The 13,465-nt window shown below is 36.1% G+C and overlaps 1 long non-coding RNA gene across 1 annotated transcript; it reads left to right on the top strand.

Annotated features, from left to right (window-relative positions):
- The first annotated feature begins 8,166 nt into the window (after nt 1-8,166).
- Nucleotides 8,167-13,169, top strand: LOC132295362 (uncharacterized). Its single transcript, XR_009478443.1, has 2 exons — nt 8,167-9,120; nt 12,667-13,169. It is a non-coding gene; the product is annotated as an uncharacterized LOC132295362 (long non-coding RNA).
- The last annotated feature ends 296 nt before the right edge of the window (nt 13,170-13,465 follow it).

The following is a 13,465-nucleotide window of genomic DNA, read 5'->3' as shown; positions in this document are numbered from 1 at the left end:
TCCATTATTACCGGTGAGCAGAACCAACCAAACCATACCCAGCAACCTCCACTGTTTCCAACCAAGCTTCATTCACTTCATTAATGTCTGGCAAAGCTCCGAGCTAGCACGATCAAGTAGAAGAAGCCTATAGTAGCAACAGCATGCTCTAGCTGAGGCGAACATCAGTTCCAATTTGTTCCAGTCCGACGAACTCCATTACTGTGTATATTAGTCCGGTCATGATCTACAGCAGTTCTAGCAAGCTTTAGTCAAATCCAGCAAGCTGTAGAGTCTAATCTTTTTCAGCGAGATACACAGTGGCATCTCAGTCCCGCGAGCCCAAACAAGCAGAATTTCAATCCGGTGAAGTTTCCATTGATCTCGAAACGAAGAATCAGCAAGCTTCACTTTCGGGATCTCTTTGATGTAGTAAGAGCCGGCTCTAAATTTACTAAGAGTCGGCTCCAAGGACAAATACAGAGCCGGCTCCAACAACCTTTGAGCCGGCTCCCATAATGCTTCTCTAAGTCTCAGGTTCTTAAGTGCACTGTAAGTTGGTTAGACATATTTAATTGATCTTGGCACTTCATTTGGAGCATTGTAGTTGACATTTCCAGTAGCAAGAACTCTAGATTGTCTTCATGCGAATTAGGTATCCTACCCAGTAAGTTTCTTTCATTCAATCCACTCAAAGTTTCACATGATCTTAAAAATGATGAGAGAGAGCCGGCTCCTTATAAAACAAGAGCAGGCTTCAAGGAATTTATAGAGCCAGCTCTATACAACATAAGAGCCGGCTCCTATGATGGTTATAAGAATCAGTCTCTCGGCATCTCAAGAAGAACACAAGAACAGGCTCCATCTTTGATGTTAATATGAGTCTCAGCACTTTCTGTCTTGAGGTCTTGAACTTGAATCACTCCAGAAAGTTTTCCAAAAGCAACAGTGGGTAAGTATCTCGGCTAGAACTCTTGATTGGGCATCTTCACAAGTAAGCTCTCTTTATCACAATTCTCTTTAAAGTTCATGTAACTCTTGCTTTTTAAATGATTTTTAGTAATTAATTTCTAGTAATTATTTTCTAAACTCATCACCTTTAATTTATCATTCCATGAGACCCTTGATTGCAATGTAGCCTTTTTCTTTCACATGTAAAAGACTTATTCTAGCAAGAATTGCTTAGTCTATGGTCTGCAAATTCAAAATTTATGCACAAACTATCATTTGTCCTTTAATTAATCTATTGATCCATTATATATAGATCAAATCTTAGAGATATATTGCACAAATTTTGTTATCAAACCCCATTTGTTTTGAAGTTATCTTTGAATAAATTTTCAACATGTGTTGTCTATGGTTCAATTGGACAGAATATTTTAAGATTCTACTAGATTTCCACTTTTAGGCTGAATTTATCCATTTCAATCTTTAAATCTTGTTACATAAAATTTTGTGTTGGGGTTTTCAAGTATAAATTTGTCCTAGCACTCAAATTGACTGAATGTGAAATTTAAACTAGATGGGTTCATTGTTTCAAAATCCTTTTAAGTACCTCTGTTAATCTTCAGTCAAAACTAATTTGAGTCTTAAAATTTTAATTGTATGATAATTGGATTTTTTTTGGAGAATTCTTTCTGTAATTTTAGTCTAAACTCTAGAAATATCCTTGGCTTCTATAGATGTAAAATGAAAATTTGCTTCAAATTTCTTCTTTTTTGTTTAAATCTTTCAAGTTTCTTATGCTCTACTACTTCAAAATATAGCAAGAAACTAGATTTTCCTCCCACCTTTTTGAGATGACAAAGGGGGAGAAAGATATGTGATTCATTATGCTTGTTATGCTTATGCGTATATTGCTTTTCACTTATTTTAGATGCATATTGAAAGGGGGAGTCTTATACACTTTAATGTCTAAAATATTTGTTGTAAAATCAAGCATGCTATGATATTCAAAATATGCATATTGATAGGGGGAGCATTCTTTCAAATGCAACTCCACTTTGACAATAAACACATCAACGTTTTGTCATCATCAAAAAGGGGGAAATTGTTGGCCTAAGGATTTTATCTAAAGGTCAATATTATGTTTTGATGATTACAAACCATTAAAGATGTTTATGTACTAATATTTTCATTGAGTGAAGTATAGTTGATCAATCATTCAATCCTCAATGATGAGCATTTCAAGCATTCCAAACACTCAAGCAATGGATTCAAGGAAGCATTAAAGTGCAAGAAATTAAAGAAGAACTCGAACTTCAAAGATCACACAAAGCATTTCAAAGAAAGAAAGAAAGTCTTCATCAAGCCTAAATGATCATGGTCAAAGAATGAAGAAAAGGGTAGATAGGATGGTGAGAGCTTAAGATTCAATGTCAAAGTCTTTATGAATTCATTTGAAGCTCATCTCTATTGGACCATGCATATCATACATCATTCATATGCTCCTATGACCATTAGTAATAGACTAGGAACTTCATTTATATATATTGTCATATGAAATCTTTGCTAAGAAAGAGTTATTTCAAGTTTGATAAGCTTTGAAAGAACTCATTTTTTTTTAAGATAGAAATTCTAGGACCATGCACATTAATCATTATATTTTTTTTGGTCTCTAAAAAGAAAAGGAAAAGGCATTGAATTAATTTTTCATCTTTAAAGCCTTTGTTGCCAAAATTTGGTAAATGACTCTAGGACACAATGCACTTGAAATTTATCATCTTCATATGTCCCTAGACTCTTAGAAATAGGCCTTGAACTTAAGTGAATCATTCATCAAAGTCCTAGATGCTAGAAAGATGGATATCTCAAAAGAAGCTATTTTCAGCCTAGAAAATTTCAGACCAGCTTGCACTAAAACTGCTATAACTATTTGTGTAGTTGGAATTTTTACACAAGGCCAGTGGCATTAGAAAGCTGACTTCGAGCCCTTGAGTTTAGACTCAAATTGCACCTAAATTGGATTAAAAATGACTGAGATATGAGCTTCACAAAATACCTGATTCTGCTCTGCGAAAATTCTGACCAGGTTGCACTTAAATAGCCATTACTTTTTCTATGGTTAGAATTTTTGAGCAAGGCCGGTGGTTTTAGATAGCTGACTTCAAGACAATAAATTTAGACTCAAAATTTCACCTCATTTGGAGTTTCATGGACTGAGTTATGTCCATTTGAAGTCATGCACTTTTTTTCTGTCCAATTTAGCAGCAGCCTTCATAAAGCAAGAGCAGCCTCTATAAGAAATAGAGACAGCTCTCTCAAAGACTAGAGAAGGCTCTACAAAATTAGAGACGGCTCAGGAAAGTAGAGAAGGCTCTACAAAACTAGAGAAGGCTCCATTTTTCTATTGAGCCATCTCCATTTCAGAAAAAGAGCCTGCTCCATTTTTTTAATGGAGCTGCCTCCATTTGAAATTGAGCAGCCTCCACTTTTGCAAAGAGCCAGCTCCTTTGAGGGTTTTGAATTACAACGGCAATTTTTCTACATTTATTTCCTCTAACCACTTCTAACAGCTATATTGAGCTATGAATTTCTTTATATATACAGAGGGCTTGTCTGAAAAGAATACATGATTTTAAGAGACATCATATCACATTGCAAAGAGAGCTTTTGTTCTCATATCTTCTCCTCATCTCTCTCATTCACTCATATACTACTTGAGAGAGCATTCAAGAACATTCATTCAAGTGCATCAAAGAAAGCTTTTGGCTCTACCATTATACAGAGCCTTTGTTCTGGTTATACTCACTCATAGAGCCTCTATTCAGACATCGATCTTTGTCTCATATACAAGCTTCCATAGTTGAATCAGAGTGAACTTCAGAGAGCATTTAGTGAGCCTTTGCTGAACTTTTGTTCTAGTATTTCATCAGAGCTTTTGTTCTGTATTTTCCTCATCATCTCTCATATATTTCATACTTAGAGTTTGAGCTTCACTTGATTTCATATATACTCTATTGTGAGGTTTGATTTGTATCAGTTCTTGAGAGGATTTCTTGTACTACAAATTCTATCTATAAATCTGCTGTAAGCCTAGGAGGAAGAGTTTCTCTTAGCAAAGAAATTGTAAGGGCTGGTGTGGCCTATGTAAAACTAAGAGAGGTGGTCTCTTAGCAAGGATACTGTAAAGGGTTGGTGTGACCCAAAAGGAAGCCTAGGAGAAGGGTGTTCTGCTAGCAAGAAAGAGAAGCAAGGTCTTGCTTCAATTGAAGGTTTGCTCTCCACCATTAAGGAGAAGCTCTAAGGAATTTGGGAAGTCTCAAGAGGGATCTTGAGCCGAGGAGTAGGAGTTTCCGAACCTCGCAAAAATCGCCGTGTTATTGTTTGCAATTTCTCTTCCCTTATCTCTTTTACAGTTATGCTAAATTGATTACTTTCATATCTTGTTTATTACATAATTGGTTATACTATTGATTAGAAATTGTACTTCTATAATTTGCGAAAATTGGCCATTGACTCTATTCACCCCCCCTCTAGTGTCAATTCTTGGGTAACACTACTCAAGATACATACAGAATATACATGCTTAATCAATGAATCCTAAGTCAATCATAAGGATTTCCTATAGTATGCAATACTACAATTCTAAAAGCATGTATACAATATATATTAAACCCCACAGAATTTTAAAACACTTAAAATATAAACATACTACCACCCCTACTTCAATAGTGAATTGAATCTCTATAATCCAAGCTACCAAGCTCAAAATGGAAAACAAGTTTAGGGTTAATGAAGAGGAGAGTAAGGGGAAACTTCTGTGTTCCAAGGTTTTAAGTCTAGGGTGAATTGAAGGAGGCCAAAAGTGAGGTCAAAGCTCTAAGCCAAGCTTTTCCTTCAATGGTGGCTAGGTTAGGGTTCTTAGAGAACAAGTGCAAATGAAAGGGATAAAGTGAAAATGGTGAGTGGAGGACTACTAGATTATCCACTCACTATGTGTTCTTACACTACCTCTCACACACACATAATGCAAGACTAAATTATGATCCTACACTTGTCAAAAATCAATGGCTCCTTCCTAGGCTTAATCTTAAGCCTACACTTATCAACCATCTAAGCCAACAAGTGCACCTATCCTAGGCTAACATGTGGGTGAATCTCCACCTTCCAAATGTCAATAGATCATGCTCCCAAGTCACTCCACCCCAATGCCAATAAGTGGCTCCATGAGAATGTGACACTTGTTACATTTTTCAAAAATTGTAAAAAGGTCCTTTTTCAAAATATCTTCCAAAATAAATTGTAAAATGATCCCCAAGACAAAAAATAATTACTTTATGGTCCCAAAAATAAAGAATAATTACAAGAAGGTATGCATCCATGCCCTTTATAAAAAAGTAAGCAACTAGAATGTATTTTCTACAAAGGTAAAAATACCACTATCATGGAAATCAAATATCATGAATGCATGCAAATCCAGAATCAAATATGAGCACAAAAAGTGAAGTTATGCAAAGAAAAACAATAAACGGGAAAAAGACGAAATAAGGAAAAGACGAAATAAGGAAAAAAGACGAAAAAAGAAAATCACCGAAAAAGGAAAAGGAGGAAAAAGACCGGGTCATACACATCATGGATGATTCTCTCAGTTTTTGGGTCCTCATTTGATTCGTGTCTCCAAAATCTCAAAAAAGTGCTTCAAAGACGTCGTGAGACTAATCTTGTGTTAAGTTGGAAAAAGAGCCATTTCATGGTTCAAGAAGGAATCGGACTTAGACATGTTATCTCTAAAAGAGGAATAAAAGTAGATAGAGCAAAAGTTAAGCTGATTTGTCTCACCTACTACGGTGAGAGAAATTCGCTTATTTTTAGGACATACCGGTTTTTATCGCCAGTTCATCAAAGACTTTAGCAAAATTGCTAGACCATTGTGCAACCTTTTTGCTAAGGAGACTCCATTTGTCTTTTGCTCCCATCATGTAACCTCCAAATTGGTCCCTACCATTTGAGATTATGTGTGATGCTTCCGACTTCGCAGTGGATGTTGTTTTGGTGCAAAGGGTAGGTAAACTACCATGTGCTATATACTATGTGAGTAAGACTTTCTCGGGTGCCCAATTGAACTATTCTACCACTGAGAAAGAATTACTTGCCGTAGTATATGCCCTTGATAAATTTCGATCATATCTCTTAGGATCCAAGGTAATTGTGTTTTCCGATCATACCGCTCGTAGGCATCTTTTAATGAAAAAGGAAACCAAACCTTGCTTGATAAAATGGATCCTACTTCTTCAAGAATTTTACTTTGAAATCAAGGACAAAAAAGACTCTAACAATGTCGTTGCCGATTATCTATCTAGATTAATGGTTAAATCTTCTCCAAATCTTGAAATTCATGAATCATTTTCGGATGAACAACTCTTTCAAATCTCAAAGGGACATTGCCTTAGTTCACAGACATTGTTAACTATCTTGCAACCGGCAAACTTCCCATTAATTGGTCAAAATAAGAAAATGACCGATTCTTTGCTAACATCCGGAAATACTATTGGGAAGATCCCATTCTATTTCATTATTGCCCATATCAAATCATAAGGAGATGTGTGCTGGAAAGTGAAGTTTCGTGAGTCCTTGTGTTTTGTCACACACTTGCTTGTGGTGGGCATTTTAGTGGAAAAAAAACCGTTTTGAAGGTTCTTCAAAGTGGGTTCTTCTAGCCCACTATCCGCCGAGATGCCTATAACTTTTGCAAGGTGTGTGTTCGGTGCCAAAAGTTGGGATCAATGTCAAAGAGAGACATGATGCCTTTAACTTCAATCTTCGTGGTTGAAATCTTCGATGTATGGGGCATAGATTTTATGGGACCATTCCCAATGTCTTATGGCTTTTAACACATTCTCGTTGCCGTTGATTATGTGTCAAAGTAGGTTGAGGCTTGTGCTACCAAAATAAATGACCACTCTGTGGTAATTGCATTCGTCAAATCAAATATTTTTGCTCGTTTTGGTATGCCAAGGGCCATGGTAAGTGATGGAGGAAAATATTTCTACAATCAATTCTTAAGGAAACTCTTTTTGAAATACTCTGTCACACATAAAATGGCTACTCCCTACCATCCCCAAACAAGTGGGCATGTCGAGGTGTCAAATAGGGAAATCAAGCATATTCTTAAGAAAACTGTCAATTCGACCCGAAAATATTGGTCAAGGAAATTGAATGATGCTTTGTAGGCTTACTGGACAGCTTACAAAACTCCAATAGGCATGTCTCCATATAGACTTGTTTATGGGAAACCTTGTCATCTTCTAGTTGAGCTAGAACACAAAGCATTTTGGGTAATAAAAAGGCTCAACTTTAATCTTGATAAGGCTAGAAAGGACCGTTTGCTCCAACTCAATGAGCTAGAGGAATTGAGAAATGATGCCTATGATAGCTAAAAAATCTACAAGGCATGGATAAAAGCATTTCATTATAAACATATTGTGAAGAAGTCCTTTCAGGCCGGTCAAAAGGCTTGGTTATTCAACTATAGGCTCAAATTCTTCCCTGGAAAGCTTTGAACCAAATGGGAATCATCTCCGTCTCACCTCATGGGGCGGTTGAACTTCAAAATCTAAAGGATGAAGGGACCTTCAAAGTTAATGATCAAAGGCTTAAACCATATATTGATGGACAAGCTCTTCAAACAAATGTGAAATCTACTCACTTGGTAGATACCATTTACTTTGAAGATTGAGAGCATCTCACGTATTTCTAGCGATGTTAAATACTAATTGTATCGAGTTTCTCTTTCGTTGCATGTTAATTTACATTTTATTATTATTTTTATTATTTTATTTTATTTTACTTTATTTTTTTTTCTTTTTCCTTTTGTACATTTATGCATTTTTAAATTCAAAAAGAAAAATATATATATAAATAAATAACTTTTTTTTTTTTTTTTTTTTTTTTTTTTTTTTTTTTTTTGTAATGGGTAGTATAGGTTGGTGTTTGATTTCATTTCAATTATTATTATTATTATTATTATATATTTTATTTTAGTGTATATATATTTCTTTTTAGTTTTGCTTTATTAAATATATATATATATATATATATATATATATAACAAAATAAAAAAATTGTAATGGGTAGTGTAGGTTGGTATTTGATGTTATTTCAATTTATTATTATTTATTTATTATTGTTTTTATATATTTTTTATTTTAGTATATATATATTTCTTTCTAGTTTTGTGTTAAAAAAAAAAAAAATTCCCCACAATGGGAGATCAATCCCATTTAGAGCAACAAAAAAAATACCCTTAGCGGATTGATCCCCTGATAATGTGGATCGATCTTTTTTTTACTTGTGCCTTCACTTTTTCATTACAAAGTAAAGCGGCAATTTTTTTTTTTTTTTTTTTTCTGTCTAAAATTGTCGATCCCTCGCTAAAAGAGATCGAGCGCCCCTTAGCCTTGCCCTCCATTCGCTGCCCTACCTTCAATCAAATTTCCTCTCTTCTCCCTTCGAATTCCTCAAGCAAATTTCCACTCACAATCTCTTCATCCGTTCTTCATCACTCTTCTCCTCCCCACGAATCTCTTCCTGGCATTCACTCCCAATTTCTTCCTGGCATTCACGGTGTAACACGAACCCATAATCTCCCGCTATTCTCTTCTCCTCATCCGCGGTGTCGCAGGCGTTAAATTCCGGCGCCATGATTTCCGGTTCTTCTCTGCCAACGGTTTGAGGTTTGCCTTTTGCTTCGCCTCTTTGGGTTTCGTTTGGGTGCGATTGGGGAAGTAGGGTTGCCGAATTCGGTAAATTTCGGCTGGGTCGCTATTCTCCGACGATTTCGGCTGGGTCTTTCCGGCGATTTTAGCTGGGTCTCTCCAGTGATTTTTCTGGTTCTTCTGGCCGTGCTTGACCGTGACTTGGATGAGTCCAATTTTGATTGGGTTCCCTTCTTCCGCGATTTTGTGGGTCGTCACGAGTTTGTTGATTGTAATTAATTGTTTCGGTGAGTTTGTGAGTTGTCAACTGGGTTCCAGATTCCACTGTCAAAAACCCCAACAATTACATCACTTTCAACCATGGTATTTCGTTTCATGGCATCAGTGGAAGTCCCAAGATCTTGTTGTATAAAGTTGGAAGGCTCTACTAGGGAAAACAGAAACTACTCTGTCCATGTCGGCGAGCATTCTTCGCTTCTCATCGGTTAGTTTGGTTGTGAATCCGTTAAAACTCCTAGAATAGTAGCAGCATCACCATTGAACTCCTTCCATTATTCACTGTTTTGGGATCAGTTTTCTTCTTTATTTGTGTGTTGCTTAAATAACGAATGTGGTTGTTGTTGGATTTGGATTGTGCATTTTGGTTGCACTTATGGGGATTTGTTTTGGACTTGAATTGATGATTACCAAAAGTTGAATTGCTAATTTTTTTTTTTTTTTTTTTTAAAAAAAAAAAAATTCAGTGGCCGAATTGGATGTTGGGTTGTGGTTGTTGTTGGATTTGGATTGTGCATCGGGTGCTTGATTTAGTTAATTGTTTAGAGTTGAATTGGTGGTTTGGGAAGTTTGGTTGTTGAATTTTGTTGGTTGATTTGCAGATTTTGGTTTGTCAGTGCAGTAGAGTTGTTGCACTTGGTTGAATTTGCAGTTCATTACAAAATGGGTGTTTACTACAAAGGGCTGAACTAATTCCCATTTATTTCACTCTCTAAAAAATGACTCGTGTTTCTTTTTCCAAACGTTTCAAACCCTCTAAAGAGACTCCCAAAGCTGCGTGGCGTACTAAACGTTTGGATTTTGAGACTACCTTCGACATTGAATGTACGTTTCACCACAATGCAACGACTGAATAGGCAGTGTTAGAATTTGAAATGAGGCGTTTGTCCTGCCTTTTTAGACCAGCTGTAGAGGTTGCATATTCCCATATTGTGCACCTGTTTTATCATAATATGGAATGGTTTAGTGATGCGCTTGAAATATTAGCTACAACCATTGATGGTGTCCGAATTCACTTTGGTGTCTTGGACATAGCCCAGGCATTGGGGTGTCCACATTTGTGCCCCACTAACTTGCTAGCAAAGAATGGGGAGCTACAGTTTGGCAAGTTCCTAGAAAAACCTACCGCGCATTCTATTGTTAAGGATATGTGTGCCAGGAAGTATGGTGACAAGAAGAAGAAGAATTGTGCCAGCAAGTCCTCACTACCTAAGGCTATGTGGTTTTTCGATCAGGTTCTGAAACGAAAAATTTATCCAATAGGTCATAAGGTACAACAAGGGCAAGAGTTCTTAATAGCGTTGTATGCTACCTGCACTGGAGCATGGTTTTCTGTTCCAGCTCTCATCTTTAATCAGATGCATAAATATTGGAAGCATTTAGTGGTGAGTGGGGATCCGAATGCGAAAAAATGGAAACTCCCATTTTCGTATCTTATTACCCAGCTCCTTATCCTTCGGCGCTTCGTGGTTGATAATGATGAGATCTCTGAGGCTCCACGGGTGACTTTTGGGCTAGCACAGTGGAACTTAAGCCTTTCTCATATGCCTAGTGCCAAGAAGGAAAGTGATGGCATGGCAGCAGGTGATAGAAAGGATGTGGATGCCATGGCTGCAGACGTTGTTGGGAGGTCTGAGGAGCAGATTACTGATGGTGCTAGTTATGAGATAGCATAGGCTGTGTCACTAAATGTAGTGGAGTCTGCGGGGATGACTCAGACAGAGTTCAATGCCATGGTGGTGTAGTTGAGGACCGAGTTGGCTGCCTCTCAGGATCAGCGTCGAGTCGAGCATGTTGAGCTTATACAGCTGCACACCACTACCCATCATATGCTACGGGATCTTCTTGAGATTGTTTCATCGAGTGTCCCATGCTCTTCCGCATTACCGCTTGATGCATGATTTCTTTTGTCTATTTTATGCTATTCAGATTTTTCTATTTAGGGTGGATGGGATTTCATGTGGCTATAGCCAGATTTTTGTAATTTAGAGCTGGCTATTTTGTGAACTTGTATTTCTGGGTTTTAGTGACATATTTTGTTTATATTCATCCATATATGTCTTGTACTGATACTTTTGCTATAAATTTATACACGGATGATTGTTTTTGGCTTTTGTTGCTCATATTCATGTGTTTTATGGATGCTTTCTACACCTATGGGTGTCTACATTTTTTCTATTTTCTTTATTTATTTTAAATTAAAAATAAATTCAAACATATATGTTATCGGTATGCCCTTATGCTTGGTTATGAATGTTTTCATCTTTTATCAAGGGTTTCATCTCATATTTCTTTGCATCGTGTTATATATTATTTTGAACTGTATGCATTGCTTATCCCATGTGATATTTGATGTGAGTTTTCTAGTATGGTTATATAGTTAGGTTTTTGAATCTAAGTTTGAGGGAGACATTTTTCCTACTGGATCATTGCCGGACTTCATTGGCTTTGCCATCACAGTATACTCTTTCCATCATTTTTCATTGTTCTTCTTACACATTGAGGACAATGTACAGGTTAAGTTTGGGGGTAAGGTCATCTTGATTCATTCTATTTTAAGTTGAGCTTTAAATGCATGATGAGATTTGAGATGTGTTTGGCAATGATTTTGAACTTTTGAAGCATAGTGCCTTTGAAAATGAAGTTGTTAGAATCTAATACTTCTTGTATGCTCTAGGATGCCATTTAGGGGTAAATTTTAATTTTTGACATCATGTTTGTTTTTGTGGTACACATCATCTTGTTGGTTGAAAATACTTTGAGAGTTGATTTCAGAATTCTACACTTGCACTTGTGCACACTAGCATTCAATTTGTGGGGTACATGCTTAGTTGATTATTGTTTTGGTTTATCCCAATTAAGCTAGTATGCTTTGAAAGTTTTCATTCTTGATAAAATGATCTTGCAAAGAAAATAAATAAAAGCACTCACCAAAGGTGAGCAAAATCGCTCGCTAAAGGTGAGAAATAGAAATAGAAATAGAAATAGGAACAAAAAAATAAAAATAAAAATAAATAAATAAAAAAACAAGAAAAACATTCACCAAAGGTGAAAAGAAAAAAAAATAATAATAAAAAAATGAAATCAATTAAAAAAGAAATGTTTGATTGAATAACAAGGTTCATTCAATGTCTTAATGTTTGGTACTATATCTATATGCTAGTTTGAGGGTAAGGCTATGCCATTACTTTGATTTGGTAGAATAGCAACACATTTTGATGTCAATTCACTTAAAAAGAATGATAAAATTGATTCAATTTGCATGATTAATTGCTTGATGTGTGGAGGACCATTTTTGCTTACATGATGTTGAAATGTTGAGAATAGCTTAGAAATGGTAGAAATTTGCATACTTGAAATAGTCTACTTTCAACACTTGTTTGATATGTATCGTTACTTCTCAAGTAAGAAAGAGCTGTTAATGTTTGTGCGTACCATTTCTGAAAACCCTCACGTGACTTCACTCGTCAACTAGGGGTAACCTAGGGGTTTAAAAGGTTTGTTACATATGCTAAATGCAACCGTGATCCCTACGAAAGTGGTGTTATCTTTATTTTCTTTCTTAGTTCATAGTTATATATGTTTGTTTCATTTCATATTGTAGTTCATTGCTAGGGACTAGCAATATCTAAATTTGAGGGTGTGATAAGTGCTTAAATGTTACACATTTCAGCACCTAAGTTAGGGTATTTTAGTTCTTGCATCTATCTTATTTTCATGTTTTAGTTCTAATTTATGTTTTTGTCAACTTCAGGTCAATAAGGTTCAAACGAACTAATTTCAGTTCATTAAAGCCTTTTTGGAGACAAGCAAAGACATTCGGAAAAAGTTCAGAAAATGGCAAAAAGAGGTCGCAGCCCATTGGTCGTATAGTGTCTTATCCTTCAAAAACGGTCAATTCTACCTTTTTCGGGCCTTTGATGATGTTCCCAAAGATGAAGAAGCAAATCAATTAGGCCAGAGCCAAAATGGAGCTAAATAAGGTGTAAAAGAAAATTCCAACTCTGGGGGATTGATCCCCCCAGAGTGGGGGATCGATCCCTCACTATTTACAGAACTAAAAATGCCCCTGGGGGATCGATCCCCAAGGCTGGGGGATCGATCCCCTAGCCCCTTGCAGCATTGCGAGATTTATGTTTACTTGGATACAAGATTTTCTTGTTTTGGGCTTATTTTGTAATTTATTGGTTTCCAATAAGGCTTATACTTAAGGAAACCAGTACCTATTAATTGGGGGGGAGTTTTTATTTTTGATTATTAAGTTTTTATTTTTTCTGTTATCGATGTATCGATATCTCTCTTTGGAAAACACGAAAAAGAGGAAAGCTATGGCTCTTGAGAAAAGTTCAGAGAAGAAGAAGAGGAGCCAGATAAATCAAAGGATGGAGCTTGTTAAAATCTTGCATCCATCAACCATGAGCGGCTAATTCTTCAACTTAGGGTTGAATAAACCCTAAGCATGTAACCTAACTTTTCTCTCTTTTACTATTTTAGGGATTTAATTTATGTAATTTTTGTTATAGCCTTGATATATATATATATAATAATTCTTT

The sequence above is a fragment of the Cornus florida genome, unplaced genomic scaffold (assembly GCF_030987335.1).
Source record: "Cornus florida cultivar Cherokee Brave unplaced genomic scaffold, ASM3098733v1 CherokeeBrave_3.0.0_Hap2_Chr02, whole genome shotgun sequence".
Lineage (NCBI taxonomy): Eukaryota > Viridiplantae > Streptophyta > Magnoliopsida > Cornales > Cornaceae > Cornus > Cornus florida.
Note: the sequence above shows the minus strand (reverse complement) of the source record. Positions and strands in the feature narration are given on the sequence as shown.